Below are 27,723 nucleotides of genomic sequence, written 5' to 3'. Positions count from 1 at the left end.
TTTCGCGAAATGAACATCAGATCTAAAAACTGCAAAATACACGTATTCAATATTTTTGAAAAATTTATCGAATGGCATCAAACACGACCTCTCACGGATATGGGGTGGGGGTTACTTCAAAATCTTAAATAGGAGCCTCCAATTTTTATTGCAGAGTTGGATTCTTTACGTAAAAATAAGCAACTTTTATTCCAGACATTTTTTCGAATTATGGATAGATTGCGCTTTAATCGGAAAAAAAGGATTGTTGGAAATGAAAATTAAATTAAAAAATAGAAAGTCCCCCACTTTATGAAAAATTTAACTTAACTTTTTTTGATTTTAGGACCTACTCTTCACAACCCAATAGGTCCCCATAACGCTCAAGTAAAGTCAATATTTTAGCTAATACTCTAAGTAGGTAATACTTTTCTAATTAATTTATTTCTGCTACGACTGATACTTTTGTTTTAGAATAAGTAATTTACACTACAACTTTAATAGGTATTTTCAATATACAGTGTGTCTATAAATTACTACGAATGTTACATTTTACATTTATTATTATGTTTTCGAGCTGGGTTCAGCTCGAATAGTTTGAACCGAGCCGACAAGAGCCACGAGTTCAGCCTGCAGCTCGAAGTTCAAGCCGAGCTTCTATCTCGAGCTCGGCTCGAAATTTCGAGCTGAAATCAAGCTTGTCAAAAGCTCGGCACGGCTCGGCTCACGTCCATCCCTAGATTGTATATTTTCCTTTGACTTGGCATCCCCATCAACATTTACTAAGATTCCTGATGATACGTTTTAGATAAGTTGTAGTTTTATATATGAATTATGTACCTGATTCTGAATAAATAGTTGAAAAGTGTCTGTTTCATCTGTCTTGATGACATCCAATAGTTCGACGCTGTATAATAGGTATAATCATGCAAAGGGTTTATGATCCAGATACGCATGTTGCCATATTGCTTCCTAGACGGTTTGTGCGAATTTTTTATTCCGTCAGTTTCTAAAGGTTCCATTCAAAACCAAGACCCAAAAATCAGAACAAAAAAAGTTTAAGCGGTGTTATGTCTTGTATTGTGGAAATTCCGCGATGCAAATCTGTAATAATTCTAAGCTTTTTTCATAGTTATCGCGGTCATTTTGTTTGGATTTGATTGCGTAACTTAGGGTCGAATGCAGCAGCCAGAAAACTAAAACTTAAAACTAAAATTTTACAAGACCTAATGAATCAGAGGATAAGTTTAGCAGATGAACAATAGGGTTAAAGAAAATTACTGAGAAATCACTAGAGTATAATAGATCAGCATTTCTATGTCTGATTGACTTAAAGAAAGCATTTGACAGAGTAAGACTCAAAGATGTAATCCATCTTCTATGTAATAGAGAAGTCCCCCTAGATATCATAAAAACTATGGAAAACCTCTACCAAAACAACAAAATGGAAGTCAGAATAAATGGACAACTATTGAACCTATAGATATAGGCAGCGGAATAAGACAGGGAGACTCATTGAGTCCTATGCTCTTCAATTTAATCATGGATGAAATCATCAAAGATGCAATATTGATAGCCCAAGATGAAGTAGTCTACAAAGATTAGTCCACAGATAGATTCAACATAAGAGCAAAAGAATTCAATATGACAAATTCATCTCAGAAAACTAAAACAATAGTAATCAGTAAAGAACCAATCAGATGCAAAATAGAAATTGATGGTATCAGTATTGAACAAGTAATGGAAGTAAAATACCTTGGAATTACATTGTCAAGTTACGGGGACCTGGACAAAGAAGTGAGAGATCAAGTACAGAAAGCATATAGACTGGCAGGCTGCCTTAGAAACACTGTATGGCGAAACCGACATATTAACACTGAGATGAAGTCAAGAATTTATAAAGCCAGTGTAAGACCAATATTGATATATGCATCAGAAACAAGACCTGATACAGCCACAACACAGACTACTGGAAACAGCAGAGATGTGAGTACTGAGAAGAATTACAGGAGTGAAGATACTAAAAAACAATGTTACGTACAGTATATAAACGAATGGACACTAAACCAGGAAAAAAGAATGGAATAACCACATAACCAGAATGGGGTAGACACCTGTGGTCAAAAATAGCAAGAGATAAATCACCGATCGGTAGAAGTATCGGCCGACCGCGCAAAATATGGAGTGAAAACCTTCCATAGAGGTATCAATCCGCCAATTAACAAGCAGAATTGCTTATATAGAAGAAGAAGAAGAAGAAGAAGAAGAAAAAGAAGGTTCGAATGTGCAAAAAGTGTTGTGTAGAAGTCGTTGTTACTGGCTTCGCATTGTCTTAGACACCTTACTTAAACAAAGAGGATTTGTTTTATCGATCTACAAGGCTTTTTCTAATTTTTCTTGGCTTTTTAATGCTTTTTAATATATTCATTTATGATACTCTAAATATTTTCTAGCGGCCAGTTCCACCAACGTGACTTAAGTGAAAATTTGATCTTAAGAAATAATTTTTACTTAACTCCCGTTGAGTTTCGTTCCACCAACGAAAAATGTTTACTTAAGGCCATCGGTATATAATTCGCAAATATTTTACGGCTATCCCTACATTTTCTGTCTTTACACAGCAAATTACTTGTAGTAAAATTCTGACTGGTATGGATATGTAAACTTTACTTGACAGTGTCATCACTATCTTTAAAGATGGCTTTTGAATGTTCTTGGATAACTGTTATTACTTGTATAATTAATTGCCTTAATTATTAAGTTGATGTGACTCGCTCAGGGCCGGCGATAACGGGCCTGCAAGGGATGCACTGCAGGCGGGCGCTTCCCATTTGGGGGCGCCAAAATGAGCTTTTTTCTGCTGGTGTTATACAAAATACTAACTTAATAAAACCGAAGAGCGGCTATGCTAGTTTTTCAGGCGGGCACCTTATAGCCTAGCGCCGGTACTGCCTACCGCTCGCCCTGGAAACTTCCTACTCGTCTCGTAGAATATCACTTTCGGAACTTGTTACGTAAATTAGTATTATGATGGAACGTAAATTTCAATTAAGAAATTTTTTGACTAAGCAAAACTTACATAATATTTTACTTCTACCGAGGTCTTCTACCTTGTCTTCCCTCGTTTGTTTTAATACTTCATAATAGGTCTAATGAAAATATGTATGGTATATTCTAACTCTTATGTTTACTCTCATGGACCATATCGTATCCAAATTACATCTGAATTTAAACACATCTACTTTATAACTTCTAAATCCCAGAGAACGGCAGTTCTCGCCAGTGGCGCACAACCTCCCTGCATTAGACACTATATTATATACACGGAATTTTCCTAAAATGGGCCAAATTCTGTTTTAAAGTTTAGGAAAAGACTCGCCCATCTATAGGTCAACCATCCATTTCTGTCCAAGGGTGTGGATTTTACGGTCTTCCCCATTTAGGGTCTGTTTTTCGTTCTCGTCCCCAAAACTCCCAAAAAGTACAAACATTTGTCAGCCTCGGCGACTTCTGATAGTACTGATCATTACCTTTCCAACGCATGTCTAATTTTAAAAATCGGTTGTACCATTCAAAAGTTACCGAGCTCAGAAATTTGACTTAATTTTTATTTAAAAGGGGGAAATGTTTGTATGTATGTGTGTAAGTGTGTGGAAAAGTTACACCGATCTTATTTTTTTTCTGTGTTTCAAGAGGGGGTCAGGACCGATTCAGAACCGGTGTAGTTTGTGACTTTTGACCATCCATAAGCCAGCTATAGGACTGGGTCAGTACAACATGTTATGTTTATATCATAGGTTAAAAGAGAGACATGATAACCGCAAATACACCAAATCAATAGAGTTTGAGTTATGCTTTCAAATGGTGTCTAAGTGATCAGGATAGGATATACACACGGCTCAGTAAAGCCAAAAAACTGAAAAACTGAACTTTAAAATTTTGGTTTTTGGGCAATTAATCAAAATTTAAATCTACAAATTGTGCCAATAACTGAGTGTTTGTAGGAGGACTTTAGACGTGTCTAACGGTGTATATCTCATATCTGTGAAAATTTGAATTTTTACCTTATCATAAGTATGATCAAATGCAGCTCCATTGCGAAAAACCGTTTATCAAGCTCACTAAATCCTATAATACTTTTAGTTATCATAATATACCTTAGATGCATCAGACACTACTTGTCAATACCTTTCGAACTCATGTTTAGTGATTAAAATCGGTTAAGCCATGCAAAAGTTATCGAGCTCCAAATTGTAATCGATTTAACCATTATCGTCGAAATATCCTAGTTGTAGTGGTTACAATGCTAAATTTGATCGGGCAATCCGAGTTCATTTGTCAGCCATCACCATAGTTTTTTTTCAATCTATTCCCAACAAAAAAAATCTAGTGCAGGTATGTTCGATGTACACAAAGAATTATATTGAAAAAAGTATTGGGATGGCTGCGATATGAACTCGGATTTTCCTATCACAAGTTTAGTGTCGTAACCACTAGATAATTTGGACGATAACGCGACAAAGGCGACCATTTATAACGCTTAACGTGTAATCGAGACATATTACATTCAACTTCATACATTTAATTTATAAATAACTTTGAAGAACTTCTTATACAAGAATAAAAAACCGCAAAACGCCGTAAAAATGAGTGGCGCCTACAATATTTCAGCTATAAAAAGAACTGATATGAATATTACTTGGCGCGAAAATATGTTTTGTTTTGATGGAAAATAAAACTCTAGTTTTATTTTAAAATATTTTTCCATAATATTTACTAAATTTGAAATAAAACGCACCACAAAAGGACTTCAAAATTTAAACTGTATCAAAGTTACTTTTTTGTGGCGCGATTGACTTCAAATTTAGCAAATATTATGGAAAATTTTTTTAAAATAAAACTAGAATTTTATTTTACATCAAACTGAAAATATATTTTCGCGTCACGTAATACTCATATCAGCCCTTTTGTAGCTGAAATATTGTATGCACCACTAATTTTTACGGCGTTTAGCGGTTTTTTATCCTCCTTCAGAAGTAATTTATAAAATAAATGTATGAAGTTGACTATAATATTTCTCGATTACACGTTAAGCGTTATAAACGGTCGTCTTTCTCGCATTATCTCCCAAATTATCTAGTGTCCATCAAATGTACACTAGATTTTTTTTCTATTCGAAATAGATTGAAAAAAAATATTGAGATGGCCGGTAAGTGAACTTGGATTGCCCGATCAAATTTAGCGTCGTAACCACTACAACTACATAAACCATTTCGGCGATAATGGTTAAATGGATTATACTTTTGGAGTTCGATCACTTCCAAACGGCTTAACCGATTTTGATCACTAAACATGAGTTTGAAACGTTTTGACAAATAGTATTTGATGCATCCAAGGCCAAGTATAATAACTGAAGGTACTACAGGAATTATTGAGCTTGAAAATCCGTTTTTTCCCATAGGAAATAGATTTGATCACATTAATGAAGTCCATACCTTAAAAATTCGAATTTTCCCAGATATGAGATATACAACGTTAGACGCGTCTAGAGTCCTCCTACAAACGCTCAGTTATTGGCGCAATTCGTAGATTGAAATTTTGAGTAATTGTCGAGAAACTAAAAATTTCAAAGTTTAGTTTTTCAGTTTTTCGGCTATACTGAGCCGTGCGTATGTCTGATCCTGGCCGCTTAATCACCATTTGAAAGCTTAACTCAACGCTAGTGATATGGTGTATTTATGGTTTTCCTGTTTCTCCCCTCTCCTGTATATACCCCCAAAATATGTCGTTTTTTACCTACCCAGTCCTATAGCTGGCTTACGGGTGGTCGAAAGTCACAAACTACACCGGTTCTGAATCGGCCCTGACCTCTTCTTGACAAACAGAGCAAAAATTTAGATCGGTGTAACTTTTCCACATACATATTTTTGTACACATATACATACACATGACATAAACATACATACAAACATATTCCGCTTTTTAAATAGAAATTTAGTCATACTTCTGAGCTCGGTAACTTTTGAAGGGTATAACCGATTTTCAAAATTAAACATGCGTTGGAAAAGTAATGATCAGTACTATCAGAAGTCGCAAAGGTCGGACCTAAATTTTTGAAATTTTTGGGAGTTTTGGGGACGAGAACGAAAAACAGATCCTAAATGGGAGGGGCCGTAAAATCCACACCCTTGAACCAAAATGGATGGTTGACATATGGATGGGCGAGAATTTTCCTAAATTTTAAGATGGGATTTGGGCCAATTTTCAATTCAGTCTGATTTAGAAAATCGAAAATTTCGTGTATATAAATAGTGTTGCATGTACGGGGGTTGTGCGCCACTGGCTAGAACTGCCGTTCTCTGGGATACACGGATACAAGATGATTTTATATTTAGAACAATTCTAACCGAACTACCGTCATAATATCAATTACGAAATATAGGTGTGTTCTTTTTCTTAACAGAACTTGTGCTAATTAATTCCATGGCTAATAACAAATTCATTTTGGGATAATGTTTGCAAAACTAATATTGTTACTTAAAATCAAACGTGATAATATATTATATTATGATTTAATAATGAGAATTTAATACCCTAGTCCAACACAGAAGAAAATGAACGGTTGATCCCAAATTCCAACCTACTGGAAGTAGGTGTAGGGGAGAAGAATAGAAGAAGACAAAGAACCTCAAAATTCCACTATGTAAAGCAAATGTAAAATATGATGCCAATTTGCGGAGTAAATCATGACGCGAAGATTAAAAAAAATGAAGGAACCCATAGATACAAAGTGATTAAGTGATACAATAGAAATGTAACAGCAAGTCTAGTCGATGGTGTGAACACTAAAAATAAGAAAAATTTTCATGTAAACAAACAAGGCAGTAGTAAGATTAAATAGTGCAAGATTAATTTAAATAAAAAACATTGGTAATTATTTTCACATAACATCATCTCAAAATGGTTTGAACTTTAATTTATAGTACATATTTATAGATGGAATATTAAGCATTTTTAACAAAATCATTTAGAAATTGTCCAAAACGAGAATTAGTCCGTATTTTAAAAATACTTACATCTTTACAAATTGTACTGCCTTCCACAACAATCACTTCCTAGTCTATTATTCTAAAACAAAAACGCACTAAATGTACACAAAAAACCAGTTTCCACGTTCTTTTAATAATTAAACACACTTTTCACGGTCATTATATAACTATTAGATACATTACATAGGTACACGACAAGATAATATGCGGTTCTACACGTGCAGCTTCTAGTAGACTACTCAAGAAATGGTATTGTTTTCGTTTGCATGAATAAACAAATACTTAATATGCACGTTAGGATTTTGGTTTCTGGTTTTAGTTAGTTGTTGAATTGTATAAATAAGTAGGCAATCGCGAAAATCCCGGAATCTGAGAAAGTTACAGTTTGTCGTCGACATACCTATACCATATCTACGTCAAAGATAATTCCAAAAATTGATATACCAATTATTAAAAGTACCTATGTATTTATAACAGTGCCGGTTTAACCTAACTTCCGGACCTGGGCGCTAGAGGTTTTTAGGAGCCCCCTTCATTGCTATTCGTTGTCAATTTTTTAAAAAGAAAACAGATGCATTAACTATAAAGGTTTATTGTAAAATCCATAAAAATATTTTTTTAAACAAGCAAGAATAACAGCAAACGTAAAAAATAATCCAAAAAATACATTTAAATACATAAATAAAAAACAGAAAGTTCCACAAAACAATATATGACAAGCAAAAAAACATATTCTAAAAAATACATAAAGACAAAAATTAGATCACTTTTTTTCTTGACTTGGCATTCGCAAACTGCCATATAATATTATCGTAATTCATTTTCTCCAGTTCTTCATTCTCTATATTATACAATAGTGATAATGCGTCTAGGTTTCCTTGACCCAAATTTGACGTTAAAAATATGTTTTTATTCTTTTTAAAGCCGAAAAAGACCGCTCGCCGGCTCGCCTGACGCATTAGAAATTGGTATCGTCAAATAAATTTGCAGTAAAGTTAAAATATTGGGAAAGTTGCTCTTACATCCTGGATGATATCAAATTTTTCATAAATTGTATGTTTATTAAAATTTTGGCATAACGTTACAAAATGGGTAATTTCATTATGCAAGTTCTCTTTGGTTTCATCAACATCGTTTTTATGTTTCTCGCATAAAGTATTAATTGACGTCTTAACTTCTTGTTTATCTCTAGATTAAAAAAACATATATAACATCTGATGTTACATCCTTGTAGCATTCAATTCGCTATTCTGAAAATAGCGACTAATTTTCTAGACTCTAGATTTTCTGCTACTACAAATCGCAAGTGGAATGCTAGCCTTAGAGGCCACTGTATAATGCCAAATTGCAATTTTTGTAATCGCTTTACTTTTGAATATTTGAAAGAGTGTGTCGTGTAGCCCTGTGGTACCTATTGTTTGGATATTGGCATTTTCGAGAATAACTATTCTTTATTTAGGTAAAGGTAAAGTTTTCAATCCTAATAGCAATTATTTATAATATTACTAAAAGATTTTTAAATTAAAAATGATTGGTCCATTTCCCTGGTGACACCTCCATGGCTTCTAAAAATTGCAAGCCAGATGGATGCTGAAGCGAAGAAGAAAAGAGGGAATTAAAAAAACTTACAATTCACGACCCCGTCTGTTTAGCTGGTAAATTTTAGGAAAATGGACCTAGTTACTCAAAGAAGTAAAGACCAATATAAAAATAAAATAAAAATTCCATTTTTATTCAGTTGCAATGCGAAGGCAAAACAATCTTATTTTTCACTTAGAATACGGAGCGCAGTCCAGCACTCTGAATTGACGATTTTCGACTCTTATTGGAGTCTCATCGGAGAGACGTGGACCTGCTGCTCCATATTCTAAGCGACCAACAACGAGAGTTTATCCCCCACACCGCAACTGACGTGAATGGATTAGGTGACTAGCGTCACTACTAGGGGATAAACTCTCGTTGTTGGTCGCTTAGAGTATGGTGCAGCAGGCCTACGTCTCTCCGATGAGACTCCAATAAGAGTCGAAAATCGTCGATTCAGAGTGCTGGACTGCGCTCCGTATTCTAAGTGAAAAATAAGATTGTTTTACCTTCGCATTGCAACTGAATAAAAATGGAATTTTTATTTTATTTTTATTCCTTATCTATGAATTAGATTTATGTATATCTATTTTTGTCTTTCGTTTAACTATTTCAAAAGGACTTATTTTGTTCCTATTTTAAAAGAACTTATTTTAAAGCCGACAAGTGAGATAAATTATTATTTAAGCCCCACAATTCAAAATGAAATTAGTAGAAACTAAAAAAACTCCGTTTTTGCGATTATTTTGGATACAATTCGAGACATAGCCATTGATTAATAACCTACACAGTTTTTACCCACTACCTGGGTAGTTTTTAATCAATGACATGGCGAAATCTGACATTTTTCTGTAGTTTTTGGAAAAGGGCTCCGACACAAACACTGACGACACGAGGCCCCTGTGGGGCTAGACTACGGCACTGTGTATAGGCGTCGTGAAGAGATGTAACAAAGGCGTTTGCAGTGTATTGGCGTATCTGCGTATGCGATTTTTTTCGGAAAATATATAAATTATTGAGCGACTTTATTTTTTATAATTAAAAGGAAAGTGCGTCTGGGCGCCAGCCCCAAGCGCTCAGTGGATAAACATGCACTGATTTATAAAGCAGCGGTTTGACAATACTATGCAATATGTTATAAAAGGTATTTGACTACATACGTAGTTGTCGCACACAGAAACAATAAATATATGAAGACCACAGGAAAATAACTTGATGTCACATTTTTGGTTTTGTTCAGGAGAACATTTTAAAGTTTAAAACACTAAAAATGTGAATATGATTTTAAAACATTAAAATACATCTTCCAATTATTAATTACTACTAAAAAGAAAAAAAATGATATATTGGTGGTTGGTTTTCATTTTAGTTTTTTTAAATATCTACAGGGTGTCCCAGACTAAGTTACCCACGCTATATCTCTTAAACGAATAGAGATTTTCGAATGGGACAAAAGGTGATATATTCTACTTGTAATACACTTTAATATGGCGTACAAAAAATCATCCCCTAAATAATCATCCCTTAGTTACAACCCCTAACTTTAATTTTTTTAATAGCACCCTGTATATTTTTGTATAGTTTTGGATGTGGTCTTTTATCGTCTATTGTCTATTCAACACATTTTTTGAAAATAAAATCGGTTCGTATATAAGAAACTATCAGTTTATTTTTGTTAAATTGTGTGTCCCAGACTAATTTATCCAGGCTATATTTCTTAAACGAATAGAGATTTTCGAATGGCACAAAAACTGATCTATTCCATTTGTAATACACTTTCATATGGCGTAGAAAAAATTCATCCCCTAAATATTCATCCCTAACTTACAGGGTGCTATTAAAAAAAATAAAGTAAAGGGTTGTAACTAAGGGATGAATATTTAGAGGATATTTTTTTTCTAGGCCATATTAAAGTTTATTACAAATGTAATAGAGATTATTTTTGTCCCATTCGAAAATCTCTATTCGTTTATGAAATATAGCCTTGATAAATTAGTCTGGGACACACAATTAACAAAACTAAACTGATATTTTCTTGGTTATTTCATCATCATTCTCTTTGCCTTATCCCTATGCGGGGTCGGCTTCCCTAATTGCATTTCTCCACACAATTCTGTCTTGGGTCATATCAATGTTAATCCCCTTTACCAACATGTCCTGCCTTATCGCCTCCCCCCAGGTCTTCTTTGGTCTTCCTCTCCTACTTCTTCCAGGAATCTGCACTTCAGCTATTCTTCGTATTGGGTGATTAACGTCTCGACGTTGAACATGACCAAACCATCTTAACCTATGCTCTCTCATTTTGGCATCAATTGGTGCCACACCTAGACTTCCCCTAATATACTCATTTCTAATTTTATCCTTCTTTGTCACTCCACTCATCCATCTAAGCATTCTCATTTCCGCCACATGCATTCGTTGTTCCTCTTTCTTTTTCACTGCCCAACATTCAGTTCCGTACATCATAGCCGGTCTTATGGCTGTTTTATAGAATTTTCCCTTCAGCTTCATTGGAATTTTTCTGTCACACAACACACCACTCGCTTCTTTCCACTTCATCCATCCAGCCCTAATTCTACTGCATGCATCTCCATATATTTCTCCATTACTCTGTAGTACCGATCCTAGGTACTTAAAACTATTGCTTTTCACAATCATTTCACCATCCAAAGATACCATTTTATTTGTAGTAGCTCCATCTTTAAATGAACATTCCAAATACTCTGTTTTTGTCCTACTAAGTTTTAAACCTTTTTCCTCCAGAGCTTGTCTCCACTGTTCCAGTTTTTGTTCTAGGTCTCTTTCACTATTTCCTACTAACACGACATCATCAGCATACATTAAGCACCATGGAATGTTACCCTGTAGTTTCGTTGTTATCTGGTCCACAACTAATGAGAATAAATACGGACTAAGCACAGAACCTTGGTGCAATCCTACTTTCACATGAAATTTATCAGTCTCTCCCACACCTGTCCTAACACTAGTCGTTACTCCCTCATACATATCCCTCACAATCTTTACATATTCACCAGGGACTCCTTTCTTATTGAGTGCCCACCACAGAATCTCTCGAGGAACTCTATCATATGCTTTCTCAAGATCAATGAATACCATATGAGCGTTTGTTTCTTTACTCCTGTATTTTTCCATCAATTGCCTTATAATGAAAATTGCATCTGTTGTTGATCTACCCTGCATAAAGCCAAATTGATTCTCGGATATTTCGGTCTCTTCACGTATCCGTCTGTCAATTACTCTTTCCCATATTTTCATGGTGTGGCTAAGCAGTTTTATAGCCCTGTAGTTTGTACATTGTTGTATATCTCCCTTGTTTTTGTAAACAGGTACCAGTATACTGCTTCTCCATTCGTCTGGCATTTGTCCGACTTCCATAATTCTATTAAATAGACCTGCTAGCCACCTTGTTCCTGTCTCTCCCAATGCTCTCCATACTTCCCCAGGAATATCATCTGGTCCTACCGCTTTTCCTTTCTTTATTTTTTGAAGCGCTTGAGCCACTTCCTCGTTGGTTATTTTGGTGACCATTGCTGCTACTGTCTCCGTTGGCTCTACAGGCTGTCTGTCAAATTCTTCATTTAATAAGCTGTCAAAGTACTTTCTCCATCTCTTTTTGACTTCCCTTTCGTGAACTAGTATTTTATTATTTTCATCTCGGATACATCTAATCTGATTAAAATCTTTTGCTTTCTTTGCTCTCTGTTTGGCTATTTTATATATCTTCGTTTCGCCTTCCCTGGTATCAAGTTGATCGTATAGGTTTGAATACGCTTCTGCTTTGGCTTTTGCTACTGCTACTTTCGCTTCCTTTTTCGCCACCATATAGTTTTGAAGATCTATGTCGGATCTGGTTTCTTGCCACTTTTTATATAATATTCTCTTCTCTTTTATTTTTCCTTGTACTTCGTTTGACCACCACCAAGTCTCTTTATGCTCAAACTTTTTTCCTGACGTTTTCCCAAGTATTTCAATAGCAGTCTCTCTAATACTACTGGCCATTTTTCTCCAAATTGTATTAGGGCTTCCTTTCATGTTCCAACATATTTTTTCTACTATTCTTCTCCTGAATAGACCTTCTTTCTCATCTTTCAGCAGCCACCACTTGATTTTTTGTGGTCCTCTCCGATATTTTTGTTTAGTTTCGCTTTTTACTTCGATGTCCAGAAGAAGCAGCTTATGTTGTTGGCTTACTGTCTCACTCACTATTACCTTGCAGTCCTTACATTCACGTATGTCTTCTTTCCTTATCATGAAGTAGTCTATTTGGGATTGATGTTGTCCACTTTTTTTTCTTGGTTATTTACGAACCGATTTTATTTTCAAAAAATGTGTTGAATAGACAATAGAAGACCACATCCAAAACTATAAAAAAATATATAGGGTGCTATTAAAAAAATTAAAGTTATGGGTTGTAACTAAGGGATGATTATTTAGGGGATGATTTTTTTGTACGTTATAATAAAGTGTATTACAAGTAGAATATATCACCTTTTGTCCCATTCGAAAATCTCTATTCCTTTAAGAGATATAGCGTGGGTAAGTTAGTCTGGGACACCCTGTATATTATTGCATATTAATTACATGGACTTATCAACGTTTTCCCCTGTTTGGAATGGACATGTCAAGTTCTTTTTCTGTACAGGGTTTTTTTAAACACTTATTTTTTTTGACTTATCAAGTTATTACTCTGTATTGTGTTACTCTAGAAATCATGTAATTAAAGTTACAAATTGGTATCAAAAACGACAAATGTCAAAAATTGGACTTATCAAGTTCTTTCCCTGTGATCTTCATATGCATAACATGCATAACAACGTACACTCAACCAAACTTATATGAAATCATCTGATATTTTTTATTATTTTAAGCGAATTAATAAATGCTAAATTAAATTTTCTTAGGAGCCTAACTACAGGTTATAGAACCAAATCAATATACCTGCGAGCTATTAAAGTTGGTTGGATGAAAATTAAAGGATTTTTTATCCCAGAATAATTCCTCCCCAGAACATGACCCTACTATTTTATATTTATGAATAAATCTGGTAGTTTCCGTTCTTGCTTGTCTTCCTTGCCCTCTAAGTACACGAATTCGTTAATCATCTGAAAACGGGAAAAATTGGGAAAAAACAGGTTTTTTCCGTTTTTTTCCAGACCACTGGAAAAATTGGAAAAAATGGGAAAATTTAAATATTTTTTCATTGAGACTTGAAACGTGAAAAAATACCAATTTTAAACTCAAATATATTTTGTAAAAATAATAATAATATCTAAGATATAAATACAAACATGACGTATATGTATACGGTCAAAAATTATAATTATTATCTAATAAGTAATTCAAAGTATCAAAACCGAAATTTCAAACGTAGAAAGTACATTATTTAACCAAAGCGGTCAGTGGTATATTTTAATCTGAGTCTGAATCTTCAGACCAAGCATCTGATTCAGACTCGAACCCTGCCTCATCATCCTGGACGGATAAAACAACATGATTTTTGTCAATTTCTTTTAAAAGTGGATCTGGTCTAGCATCGTAAATGAATATCTGTTTTTCGTTTATAACCAAATTTAAATAAACAGCAACAACTTCTGAATTTTATCCTGTAATAATATATTTCGTTTGCTTGTATGTATGAGGCTGTGTAAAGACCAGTTTCTTTCTGAAGAGGCGGAAGATGGAGATCCATTTAAAATTCGGGAGGCAATTGGCATAAGTGGCTGCGATGTACACAAACCTTACCACCATATAACGGGATGAGTATTATTCGCATTATCCCATAGAGAATTTAGACCAATAGAATCCAGTTTTTATTCTAAATTGGGCCAGATTTGCCACCAACTTCGCTACATATAGATTTAGTGAATGAGCCATTTCAGAAATGTAAGTCTATAGCTTCCATTAGTTGGTCTTCATTCAATTGCTCTTCATTAAGCGAGCACCAAGAAGATTGGCTGCAAAGTGAATCTACTTAGAACAAAATCCGTAGCGTTCTTCAACATATTTTAGCAAGCTTTCGATAAGAGAACTAGTCTGGTCAACTTGTTGGAGAATATTTAATATTGTGTCTTTTATAATTAAAGACAAAAGGCACTTCTGATAATATAGATCTATCCAATTCTACAAATTTATCGATTTTAATACGGGACGCAGAATCTGTTTAGTATATTGTAACAAATTTAAACTTTTCCGTATTTTCGGTTTTTTTCCTGTTTTTTTTTTCAAAAAAAAAACAGGTTTTTTTCCTGTACCCAATTTTCCGGAAATTTTAATTCCCTAGTCCTACTTTCGTTTGAAAATAACACACTTTTCCAATTTCCAATATTCCAGTTTTGGTATTGAATATACCAATTAACATGATCAATCTTGTGCACGGTCCACGATCAATAGTCCTTGGGCACGGCAACTCTTCTTCTTATCGTTTCAACTAAAATATTTACACCTAACTTCCAAAAGCTGCAGGTTTCAAATGCATAGTGATTCCATATAAATTTGGTTGAGTGTATATTGAGAAAAGAAATGTTAAAAAAGCTTTTCGTGGCACCAGAAAAATAACCTTTTGCAGTCTAACTGAAACAATTTTCGAAAAAAGTACTGTGCGAAATCAGAAACTTAACTATCTTTCTAAAAAATACTATAAAAAATGCAAAAAAAAACTAAGAAGATGTAAACCTCCGCGAGGATGAATCGGGTTTACGTCTTAGCGTAGTAAAAAAAAAACAATTTATAAAAAATAACAATAAAAAAATTAATAAAAAAAAACAAATTAACAATATAAAAAAAATGCAAAAAAAAATACAAAAAAAAAAATACAAAAAAAAAATACAAAAAAAAATAAAAATTTACAAAAAAAAATGAACAACCAAAACAGAGTATTATTTAGATAATAATTGTAGATAATAATGTTAGTTTGTTATGTATTTAGAGTTAGAAATACAGAAAAAATTCCTCTGATTGAAAAATCAAATTTGTTTGTTTTTAAAATAACAAAATGTCTGGCTAATTGGCTCGGCCAAGGCCATCAAATTCACTCAAAAAAAAAAAAAAAAAAAAAACTCTTAGACGAGGCAACGAAGCATTAAACCTAGCAATTTTGTGCAGTAAGATGAATCGTCATGCAACTTTTTGCATTCAATTCGTGAGAGTCTCAGGCAATTTTGTGAACTAAATTGATCTCCGGCAAAAATTGTTGTGCATGAGAAAAAGCATCTTTAAATTGCATCTCGAAGAGATGGAAAATAAAAAATTTAGGACTCAGGAAATATTGACGGAAATGAGTTCAATTTTTATACTTGGGGGTTTTGGAGGTCACTGAACACGAATTTTATGACTGCGATGGTCTCCAAAGTACCTGTTGCCCAGATGGGAACTCGTCGCCTGGGACGACCGAATAATTCGCGGGACGATCGAATAATTCGCGAAATGAAGATTCGATCACGTGTTCAATATTTTTCAAAAATTTATCGAATGACACTAAACACGACCACCCTACTCCACCCCCTGGTGGTGGGGTGGGGGTAACTTTAAAATCTTAAATAGAAATCCCATTTGTTATAGCAGATTTGGATTGCTTACCTAAAAGTAAGCAACTCTTATTCGAGACATTTTTTAGAATTGTGGATAGATGGCGCTATAATCGGAAAAAACGATTTTTTCGTGATATCATAGGTAAATTATAGAAACGGTCTAATATCTCGAGAAATACACTTCCAAATTAAAAACAAAATAATACGTCTTTTATATTTTTCAAGAACCTATCGAATAACATAAAACACGACTTTCCACCCCACCCCCTTGAGGTGGGGTGGGTGTACGTTTAAAATTTTAAATGGGAGCCCCCATTTTTTATTGCAGATTTGGATTCCTTACGTCAAAATAAGTAACTTTTCTACGAGACATTTTTTAGAATTAGGGATAGCTAACGCTATAATCGGAAAAACACTATTTATTAGCGCCATATACAGGGTGTCCCAAAAGTAGTGGAACGGTCGAATATTTCGCGAACTAAACATCGGATCGAAAAACTGAAAAATACGTGTTCAATCATTTTCATAAATCTATCCAATGACACCAAACACCAACCCCCACTACACACCCTGGAGGTGGGGTGGAGGGTAACTTTAAAATCTCAAATGGAAACCCCTAGTTTTTCTTGCAGATTTGGATTCGTTACGTAAAAGTAAGCAACTTTTATTCAAGACATTTTTTCGAACTGTGGATAAATGGCGCTATAATTGAGAAAAACAATTTATCCTGCTATCATAGGTAAATTATAGAAACGGTCTAATATCTCGAGAAATACACTTCCAAATGAGAAACCAAAAAAATGTTTTTAATACTTTTCGAAAACCTATCGAATAACACTAAACATGACCCTCCAACCCACCCCCTGGAGGTGGGGTGGGGGGTAACTTTAAAATCTTAAATAGCAACCCCCACTTTTTATTACAGATTCGGATTCGTCATGAAAAATTAAGCAACATTTATTCGAAATATTTTTTAGAATTGTTGATAGATGGCGCTTTAATTGGAAAAATACGATTTATTAGCGCCATCTATCAGCAATTTTAAAAAATGTTTCGAATAAATGTTGCTTAATTTTTCATGACGAATTCGAATCTGCAATAAAAAGTGTGGGTTGCTATTTAAGATTTTAAATTTATCCCCCACCCCGTTTCCAGGGGGTGAGTTGGAGGGTCATTTTTGGTGTTTATCAATAGGTTTTCGAAAAATATTAAAAACCTGTTTTTTGGTTTCTCATTTGGAAGTGTATTTCTCGAGATATTAGACCGTTTCTATAATTTACCTATGGTATCAGGATAAATCGTTTTTTCCAATTATAGCGCCATCTATCCACAGTTCGAAAAAATGTTTTGAATAAAAGTTGCTTACTTTTACGTAACGAATCCAAATCTGCAAAAAAAACTAGGAGTTTCCATTTGAGATTTTAAAGTTACCCCACACACCATTTCCAGGGGGTGTAGTGGGGGTTGATGTTTGGTGTCATTGGATAGATTTTTGAAAATGATTGAATACGTATTTTTCAGTTTTTGGATCCGATGTTTAGTTCGCGAAATATTCGACCGTTCCACTACTTTTGGGACACCCTATATATTAACAATTCTAAAAAATGTTTTGAATAAATATTACTTATATTTTCATGAGGAATCCAAATCTGAAATTAAACATGGGGATTCCTATTTAAGATTTTAAGGTTAACCCCCACCCCACCTCCAGGGGGTGGAGTGCAGAGTCGTGTATGATGTTATTCGATAGGTTCTTGATTAAATACGTATTTTTTGGTCTTTTATTTGAAAGTGTATTTCTCGAGATATTAGACCGTTTCTATAATTTACCTATGGTATCACGATAAATCGTTTTTTCGATTATAGCGCCATCTATCCACAATTCGAAAAAATTTCTCGATTAAAAGTTGCTTATTTTTACGTAAGCAATCCAAATCTGTAATAACAAATGGGCGTTTCCGTTTAAGATTTTAAAGTTATCCCCACCCCACCTCCAGGAGATGGAGTGGGGAGTCGTTTTTAGCGTCATTCGATAGATTTTTGTAAAAGATTAAACGCGTGTTTTTCAGTATTTCGATCCAATCTTCATTTCGCGAATTATTCGGTCGTCCCGCGAATTATTCGATCGTACCAGACGACGAGCTCCACCCTGGGCACCAGATACCTCGGAGGTCATCGCGGTCATGAAATTTGTGTTCACTGACCTCCAAAACCCCCCAAATATAAAAATTTAACTCATTTCCGTCCATAAATTCCTGAGTACTAAATTTTCATTTTCCATCTCTTCGAGATGCACTTTGAAAATGCATTTTCTCATTCACAAAATTTTTTGCCGGAGATCAATTTAGTTCACAAAGTTGCCTGACACTCTCTCGAATTGAATGCAAAAAGTTGCATGACGATTCATCTTACTGCACAAAATTCCTAGGTTTTGGGTTTTTTAGTGCTTCGTTGCTTCTATCTATAGAATTTAAAATGAATTACAGGTATTATCCTTTCAGTAGTAGGCAAATTTAAGATACCATTTTTCTTTTTTTATCGGCAGAAATACTTTGAGGTTAAGCTGTAATCAGAAGAGTCATTAGACTTCGATGAAGATCCGTAAGATGGATAGTTTGATAGACAAGGTGTCATCGTCTTGCATCGATTGCATGAGCTTCTTTTCCCTCGTTTTGGATACGACCTTTAATCCGAAATTTATGCATAGATAATTGATTTTATGTTTGCCAATGTTGTGACCGCATATTTGTATATGACAGATTTGTCATTTAAGCAACGCAAATATTAGATCACGCAATTTGGAATGTCTGTGACCCATCTTCCTCTGTTCTGATTCATCCCAGGTGCAGTATTGCACAATTTTGTCACCATTCAGTTCCGAAATTGTAAAGTTAAAAACGGCTAGTACTCGTATAGAAATGCAATAAAAGGATAAAGCTTCCTTCTGTTGATAAGAAATCACTGCTTAAACAATAGTAGAATCAGTTGTTTCTTAGTCGTTCTTCCTTTCTTGCCTGGACAAGTCTTTTTCCAAAGTATGGTAAATTAGGAAAACTTTCAAAAAAACCAAAAGTAACAATTGGTACTTTTTGGGTTTGTAGAAAATTAGGCTTTATGCCTAATATGACTCGGAACAATAATGACTCGGGATCTTTGGATTTTTTACTCTGTGAACTTTTGAATTATTCACTAGTTCTTCATCCAACTCCCGATTGTTTCCATTCTTGCCTCTTATTTCCACAATCAGCACACCTGTGTTAAAATATACCTGTTTTTTCGAAAGTTGCAAGAATTGTTCTGTCAGGAGGTGAAATGTGTTTTTAAAACATTTTGCAAGTCTAATGTTACCCATTCTTTCGGGATCAGGTTGTTTACTGTTTACTATATATATTATATATCGGGTGTTCTACAGCATCCGCCGTTTCCCGCATCCTATTCGCCATGCTTTTCGGTCACGAATATCTTCCTCGTTGAGTTGTCTACTGTTCATTGCTTTCTCTACATCTTGTATCCATGTTCTCTTCGGTCTGCCTCTTTTTCTTCTCTCGGGTGGTGCATACTGGATCATTTTCTTGGGCGATCTTGTTGGTCCCATTCTCTGGACATGCCCGTACCATATTAATCTTTTTTGTTCTATTCCGTCTATAATATCCTTTTCTACTTCCATTCTTTCTTTTATTTCTTCATTTGGGACATGTTGCAGTTTAGATATTCTGCAGCTCCTTCTAAGCGCGTCCATTTCTAAAGCTTGAAGTCTTTTATTTTGTCGGTCTTTTACTTCCCACACTTCCGAGTTGTACAGGACAATTCCTTCCACGATAGTTTGGTAGATTTTTTTCTTTGTCTGATTGTGCAGTCCTGTACTCCACCAAATGCCATTCAGCTGTTTTATAGCTTTTCTTCCTTGACTTATTCGATATTCTATATCTTGATCGCATGTGGAGTTTTTGTCAAAAATAGAACCTAGATATTTAAATTCATCACATCCTTTTATGTATTCCCCTTCTAATTCTAACTCTTCAGTATCACCTCCGACTACAAGGTACTCAGTTTTCTCCATGCTCATTTCCAAACCCCATTTTCGGTACTCTTCTTTCAATTTTCTATTCATGTAACTGGCGTCATCTTTATCAGCAGCAATCACAACTTGGTAGTCAGCAAATAGCAACGTATACAAATAAGAATCTCCTACTGGTATCTCCATTGTTTGGCATTTCCTAGTCCAATATTTTAACACATATTTTACAGTCGAAAAAATGAAAGAATACCCATGAACGAACATATAAAACACGCTGTATTTTCCTGTCACCGTGTCACAAAGAAAATTGCCCAGCGCAAGTACATGTAATAATAATTATTACATGTACTTGCGCTGGCCAATTTTTTGTGTGGCACGGTGACAGGAAAATACAGCGTGTTTTATATGTTCGTTCATGGGTATTCTTTCATTGTTCCTACTGTATGTAAGGTAAATTTTAAATAAAGTGGGCGACAGACAGCATCCCTGTAAAAGGCCTTTCGAAGTTTCAAAGCTATTTGAAAGTTTCGTTCCAATTTTAATTGCTGTTGTTGCATTAGCATAGAGATCTTTTATTGTTTGGATGTATTTTCTATTTAAAGTGGTTTGTTGTAATACCTCAAACATTTTTTCTCTGGGAACGGTATCGTATGCTTTTTTTAAGTCTACAAATACCATGTGAGTTTCTAGATTTCTAGCAGAACGTTTTTCTAATAATTGCCTTATGCAGAAAATGTTATCTGTGCATGATCTACCTGCCCTAAATCCACTTTGTTCTTCGGAATCTTACTGTTTACTCTACACTGATAAATAATAATGCTATTGAATGGTTGCGAAAAAAATCATTGTTGCACACGACCCTAATATTAATAAATATTAAATGCAAACTGGATTATCTGTCAATAATTCAGTTCTAGGATGTGACATGAATGAATTTTTTATAACTTTATACTAGGCCTATGTATTATAGGCCACCTGAGACAATTGAGAAAAGTATCAAACAATAACCCGTACTCTTAGATCAAAATGGAGAAGATAAATTTATAAAACTTACCTTAACTTTATCACAGAACTAGACAAAAAACAAAAATGATTGGAAATACACTAACTACACTATTTAAACTGACTCATCCTTGTTTTTAAATAGTTAATTCCTGCCGTCACTAATAGGCATTGAGTATTTTCGTTTTGAGTTTTTTACGCCTTAAACTATATAATCAATTTCAATTTCATTTAAACCTTTCACTATGTGCTGATACGTGCAAATTACTCGAAATCGTGAATTATGCGCCTGTATATATGTGCACGTTTTTTAATTGTTTTAGCGGTATTTGGATAAGGTATTTTAATTATTTTTTTTATTTGTAACAATAACAATTATGTAATTAATCGATAGTTTGAACATTAAAGTTTTTCATTCGTTGTTCGTTCTTTGAAGAATGTATGTAAACACTTATTATTAAACAATATTAACATCCCGAAGTTGCATATATCGAAATACACACATAGTGCAGTCACTGAAGGTTTTCACCTCCGATTTCGTTGAACCTCCATCGATTTTCATGAAAATTGGTGAGCAGTTAGAAGAGACCTTAAGGAACAAAGGTGACATGATGCCAACTTGCGCTGTTACCCTGGGGGTGGATGCCACCCCTTTTCTGGGGTGAAAATTATTTTATTAAAAATAATACCACAAATCGATAAAGGGACAAATTCTAAGCAAAGTTTGTTATATTAAGTTATTGACATAAATCAATACTTTTTGAGTTATTAAAGATGAAAGATTTTATTTTTTTTTTTTGTAAAAAAATGCATGTTTTAAAGCTGTTTTTCACGTAAACTATAAAACTATTAGCTTTTACAACAACAGTTATTCTTACCAAAATTAAAGACAATAAATTGAATACACAATTCACTCAAAGTACTAAACTAATGTTAATTGAATGTGAGTTCTGGGTAATTGAATGTATATTTTTTTTGATGAGTACTCAAATCTAAGTATTCAAGCTTAAATAACGGAAAAACGATGCATTTTATAAAATATACGTGCTAAAAACTTATCAAAGTACTTCAGAATACCTAACAAATAAGTTCCAGAAGAAGTTAATAGCATCAAAATTAACCAAGTTATGATGAACTAAGAGAATCCTTTCGAATTTTTTAGGAAAAAGTGAAAAATAAACAATACGCCATTTCCACAAAAATTAAAATTTATAGTAATCCTTACAAAAAATTTCTTTATATTAGCATAAGTAATGATTTTAACAATTTTCACCGGTTTAGAATGCATATTTTTGAAAAAAAGATATTATTTAAAAAAATCAGAATTTTTAAAATTATCATCATTTTCATTTTCTTTTGATAATAACTATAAAAATACTCAATACACGTAAAAAATGGTAAATAACCCAATTTTATTTTTTCTATGTCAAATGTTATACCTAGTTAACATTTCTGTAGGGTGAAAAATAACCGAGATAGAAACGTTTAAAGCTTAAATTTTGCTGCCAGAACCATGTAACCCTGGCCATTTAATCTTTGATTCTTAAAAAAGTAAGAGGTTTAAAAGATTAAATTCAACACTTTTTAATAGCTCTTGGAATTACCTTTCAAACTGTTTTTAGGTGAATCTGATATCTTAAAAATTAACGGAGTTATTAAAAAAAACGATAACATTTTTTGGAAAAATTTTTAAAAGATAAAGTTTAAAAAATTTTTGGAGCATAAATTTTAATGCTGTTAACTTGTTCGGTATCTTATTTGATAGATATTTCTAAGTACTTTCACAAATGTTTAATAAGTTTATGTTATAAAATGCATCATTTTCCCGTAATTTAAGCTTGAATACTTAGATTTGGGTACTCGCCGAAAAAAATATGCATTCAGTTACCTAACTCACTTTTAGTCAATATTAAAAGGTTTTTTAGTAAGGAGTTTATTTAATTTTTTATTAGCTTCAATTTTGGCAATAATAACTTTTTTGTAAAAACTTATAGTTTTTGAGTTATCTATGAAAAAATCGGTAAAAACATGCATTTTTCTTACGAAAAATTAAAATTTTTTATCTTTAATTACTCAAAAAGTTTTGATTTATTTTAGTAGCTTTATATAACAAATTTTGCTTAGAATTTGTCCCCGTCTAATTATGGGATTATTTTTAATAAAATAATTTTCACCACGAGAAGGGGTGGCATCCACCCCGAGGGTAAAAGCGCCAGTTGGCACCATGTCACCTTTGTTTCTTGAGATATCCTCTAAGCACTCACCAATTTTCATGCAAATCGATGGAGGTTGAACGAAATCGGAGGTAATAGCTCATATCCACCTTCAGTGACTCTGATTTCGTGCGAATTTAAAAAAAATGAACACACGAAGTCAAACAATCTTTATTTTAAAGCATTTTAATAACAAATACATAACAATTAAATAAAACAATAAAGTATTTAACAAACAAATTGAAAGTAGTTGTTTTAAAGTCAATAGCATACAAAATTTCAATGTAAAACAAATAATGTTTAAATTGTTTTTATTTTTTTTTTGTGTTTTGTGGTAGTCAGTGTTATCACCTCTTGTCCTTTTGCAAGCTTCAGTTTGCGTGGGCACGCTCCTAATAACATTTTGTTGTGGTAGGTTGCTCCATCCTTTAAGAGCAGCTTGTACTAGCCGTGCGGTGTTTTGTGGATTATTCCGGCGAGCTCTAATTTTTCTTTTAAGCATATCCCACAAATACTACATAGGGTTAAGCTCGGGTGAGCAAGCAGGCCACTCCAAACAAGGGACACCTTCTGCTTCAATGATGTCTCTAGTCACTCTAATGGTATGTGGAGGTCCATTACCATGCAATAAAATTAAATTTTCTCCTGTTGCACCTCTTCATAGCCTGACTACAGGTTATAAACATACCTGTGAGCAGTTAAACTTGATTGGATGAAAATTAAAGAAGTTTTTTTACGGATCAGAATTCCTCTCCAGAACATTACGCTCCCCCTTGTATATTTGTGAACAGATCTGACAGTTTTCGTTCTTCCTTGTCTTCCTCGACCTCTAAGTAAACAATTTCATGGGTCATCTCATTTTACACAAATCCTGACTTTTTCTGAAAATAGCACATCTTGTCAATTCCCAATGTTCCAGTTTTGGTGGTGAAGACACCAACTTAGGCAATTAATCTTGTGCTGCCTGGATAATTCGGGAACCCATAACTGTCTCCAGTTGTATTCTTTCAACTGTTTCGGCTTCAGGTGAGAAATGGTTGGGTGTCTTCCAGCTGATTGGGCAATTAAACGATCGTGGCGAGCCGTTATTACTTTTTGGCGACTTTCCCTTGCTTTATTTTGAGCTTTCCTAGTTCCTCTTACCTAGGATAGGTTTTGGAGAGAACGCCCAGTGTTACGCCTATCTCTACAGCTATTTCCCTCTGAGAACATTACTTTCTCCACAAGATCAATAATATTTTCCCGTTGTAAGTTCTATAACTCCACATGAGGCATATTTTCGTTTTTGGACGCAAAAGTACCGTACCCAGCTGTACTATCCGATTGTCTTATATTTGTTTATTTTCAATAAAAACCTTTATTCTTCGCGACAATAACAAGTTTTTTCAAAAGAAAGAAATATTACTTTGAAATAGATGGTGATCCTATATAAGTTTGGTTGTGTGTATAAAGAATGGATTTAGAAGTAACCAAAGTAAGTAATCTACTAGTAAGAGATACACTTATGACAGCCCTGGGCACTAAGGCTATCTGCTCCCGGTGAGGGTGGTTATCCCTTATCCGAAGGGTGGAATAATTGATACGCTTTTACTTGTTGAGTTGTTTTATTTACACTCGCATGAGCATAAGCTGGTAGCACCGCACCCAAAGAACGTCTCGTGTAGAAAGCGACACTATCTTTAATGTGGAAATATTACGTCTGATCAAAATAGAATGACGAATGTCTAATATAATAATAATAATTCCCTTGTTATAGTTTTGCTGTTTATATATTTAGAAATGCCTATTCAGCATCGACCATGAAAAGTGTTTATAATTGACTCTGCAATTATTAGTGAATCGTGATCTAGGATAACAATATTTATATAATCGAATGAAGGTTGTAATATTGTTATGATGACATTTAAATAACTGAAAGTAATTATCGTAGATAATTACAGGGTGTTTTTAAGATATATCTACTGAGTACAGATGAATTCTTGTACACCTTCCCTTTTTAGGAATTTTCCGACTACGGGGAGGGAAATTTGCAAGTCGTGCTACCAACCCATACTGTGTTGTAATCAATACAAAAAATTTATTTTATATACAAACTTCCTAAGCCTACGCAAATACATAAATAATATAAAATGTTCGTTTAACAACATTGTTTCGTAACACTTGTCACTCACTGTGTTTTCGGATTGTAAGCATATAATCTATTCTTATGTATTTGCTTGATTTTATTGTTTTCTATTCTGATTTTACAATTAACGTTATTTACTTCTGTTATCGTGAAAGGACCTACATAAAGACTATCAAACTTACCATTCTCTTCCCTTTTTACAAGGACTAGGTCTCCTATTTTAAAGTGTTGTGGTGTTGCTTTGAGCTTATTCTTTTCTTGCCGCTCTTTTTTGTGTTTTAATAAGAAGGTTCTGGCTCTCTCGTGTGCGCTTTGTAGTTTGTATCGTAACTCATTGTAGTAGGCATCTATATTGAAACATGGTTGAATCTCATGTGTAAGGTCTTCCGGTAGGTTAACCTTCCTGCCATATAACAGTTCGAACGGTGTGTATCCATGATACGCGTTAGGGGTTGTATTGTAGCAGTATGTGAACATTCTGCAACACACATCCCAATTTTCTCTGTCTTCGTCTATGAATGCTCTTACGTACTCGTTCAACGTTCTGTGTAGTTTTTCGCAACTTCCAATGGACTGTGGGTGGTATGCCGTTGAAAAGTTGTGTTCTATTTTTAATAGCTTTGTTAATTCCTGCATTACTTCGTTCTTATACTCTGTGCCTTGGTCTGTTCTTATTTGCTTCATGAGTCCGTATGTTGGTATGAAATGATCAAAGATTCCTCTTGCTATTGTCTCTGCTTCTTTATTGCACACTGGTATGCTGACCGCGTATTTTGTCAGTTCACACAACATTGTGATACAGTATTTATTACCTTCATTACTTTTCGTGAATGGACCTATTGTATCTATGTATACTATGTCCCATGGTTTGGAAGATGTGTCCGATATCACGAACTCTTCGACATGTGTTCTTTTCGGTTTGTTAATTTGACATTTGTGGCATTGTTTTACGTATTTTCTTACGTCTTTTTCCAAATTTTTCCATCGGAATCTTGCCTTTAGCTTCTTAATTAGTCTGTTATTCCCTACGTGTCCTCCGAACATCGGGTGATTATGGTATTCTCCTATTAATCTGTGTTTTTCTTTGTCATCTTTTATTGTTTCTGGTACTTCACATATGTATATTTCTATATTCTTCAATTTTTTATTTCCTTCTTTAATAAATTCATCAATTGTGCACATTTTAAAAATAATATCATTTACGTATATTTTTACTTTACGTACTGCATTCTCTACCGCCAGCTTATCAAGCTGTACCAACGCTTGGTTCAAATCGAAATGATTCAATCCTGTGGCTATGCTTTTGCTGCATTTTATTTTGTTTTTGGCCCTAATGCTCAGTCTTGGTGAGATTAGTTCTGCTCCAAAGGACAAAATTGGTAGTCTATGCGCCTCTAAATTATTTAGTACCTTCCTTACTGTCTGTTTGGTGGCTTCTGGCTGTAGTGCGAGTTCACTTTCAGCCTTTGTTTGTCTTGCTTCTTTCTCCTTTTCTTTTGCTTGAGCTCTTGTTATAGCTAGTATATGGGCGTTGTCTATGTATAGGTTTTTTAGTTGATGCAATGTTATTCTTGAAAGGCTGTCTGCGTAGTTACTTTTCCCTGTTATATACTCTATTTCGAAGTCATATTCTTCTAGGTCTAATCTGATCCTCGTGAGTTTTGAGGTTGGTTCTTTCATTGCAAATAGGTGTGTCAAAGGTTTATGGTCTGTTTTTACTTTGAATGTTGGTGCTCCATATAGATAACATTTAAAATAATTAATTCCCCAATGAATCGCTAGTAATTCCTTAACGATTATAGGTTTATTACATTCTCCTTTACTAAAACTTCTTGATGCATATGCTATAGGTAGGTCAATTCCGTTGTAATCTTGACTTAGGATTGCTGAACAACTCTCATTGGATGCGTCTGTTGTTAAGATAAACTGTTTGTTGAAATCGGGATATTTTAAAATTGGTGGTTTCTTCAGAGATGCTTTAAGCTTTTTGAATGCTTTTTCACACTCCTCGGTCCACGAAAATTCTACTCCTTTCCTCGATAATTTGTTGAGTGGTCTGCATATTTCCGCAAAATTTTTAATAAAACGTCTGTAATAGTTGCAAAATGCTACAAATCTCTTTGTTTCTTCCGCTGTCTGAGGTGTCGGATATTGTTCAATTACTGCATACTTCGCTTTGTCTGGTGATACTCCCTCTTGAGAAAGATCA

General features: G+C 34.1%; 1 protein-coding gene across 4 annotated transcripts in view; it reads right to left on the bottom strand.

Annotated features, from left to right (window-relative positions):
- The window catches only part of LOC114329435 (G protein-activated inward rectifier potassium channel 3), a 202,949-nt gene that overhangs the window by 160,687 nt on the left and 14,539 nt on the right, over window positions 1-27,723 (bottom strand). Inside the window, exon 2 of one of the 4 annotated variants that reach the window (XM_028278533.2) lies at window positions 7,056-7,107. The exons of 1 other annotated variant lie outside the window; for it this stretch is intronic. The gene's annotated coding sequence lies outside the window, so the exon portion shown is untranslated. Of the gene's footprint in view, window positions 1-7,055; window positions 7,249-27,723 lie in introns of those variants that run through there. 2 more of the 4 variants (XM_050649696.1, XM_028278538.2) reach the window with 2 other exon arrangements.

This window comes from Diabrotica virgifera, chromosome 1 (assembly GCF_917563875.1).
Source record: "Diabrotica virgifera virgifera chromosome 1, PGI_DIABVI_V3a".
NCBI classification, from domain to species: Eukaryota; Metazoa; Arthropoda; class Insecta; order Coleoptera; family Chrysomelidae; genus Diabrotica; species Diabrotica virgifera.
The sequence above is the reverse complement of the archived record's forward strand: the minus strand, read 5'-3'. Positions and strand labels throughout refer to the sequence as shown.